The sequence below is a fragment of the Rhopalosiphum padi genome, chromosome 1 (assembly GCF_020882245.1).
Source record: "Rhopalosiphum padi isolate XX-2018 chromosome 1, ASM2088224v1, whole genome shotgun sequence".
Taxonomy (NCBI): domain Eukaryota; kingdom Metazoa; phylum Arthropoda; class Insecta; order Hemiptera; family Aphididae; genus Rhopalosiphum; species Rhopalosiphum padi.
Genome location: NC_083597.1, coordinates 81280857 through 81281682, shown reverse-complemented (window position 1 = coordinate 81281682; position 826 = coordinate 81280857).

Sequence of the window (826 nt, the reverse complement as noted above, 5' to 3'; positions counted from 1 at the left end):
CGAATACGGAATAATAATAATAATATGAATATCATACACGGCGTTGGCGACCGGCGCGAAAATAGTCGCGCGTGCGCGCACCACAATAAGCCGCCGACCAGTTTGGCCATCGAAGGAACGCCGTAATTCCCAGCTCTCCTGTTCTTTTACTCATCTCCCGCCAACTGAATTATAATATCACAACTATATCAAGCAACCAATCATCACCTCCATAATACATTTTTTTAATTGGATTAAAATAAAATGCACTTTAGTACTCGAGCTCTTTTTTCTAACTTTTGTTTCAAAACGTGAATTTCAAGGCGTAGAATCTTGAGAAAATTATCATTCTTTTTACATTACAATACTTAACCAACTAAGGGACCAAAATACATTTTATGAAATCCAGTACAAAAAATTCCTACTTAAGTACCTATCTATATTCTATACTATCTACAACAAATTCCTTTTACAAAGAAAAGAACCAGGAAGGCTGAAACAGAACTTATTTTATTTTTCTTTTTAAAACAAAAAATTCCTTTTTGTATGAAATATAATGTTTCAACCACTGGAAACACTACTTGGTTCTTATACTTTCTAGAAATTTTTATTCCGGTTTCAATGCGGTTCTTAGTAATAAACAAAAATATCGATTCCGGTTCTTAACAATTTATGTTACGATTAATACCAATTTTAACCAGTTTTTAAATTTTAATGTTAAATTAATAATAAAAAAAAAAATCGAGGAAGATGGTCTGATGTCATCATGTGCTATATAAATTTAGAGCGTGTATACCGGCCGGTATAGGTATCTTGTTATTCATAAATCGTATTACAGGTAGGTAAT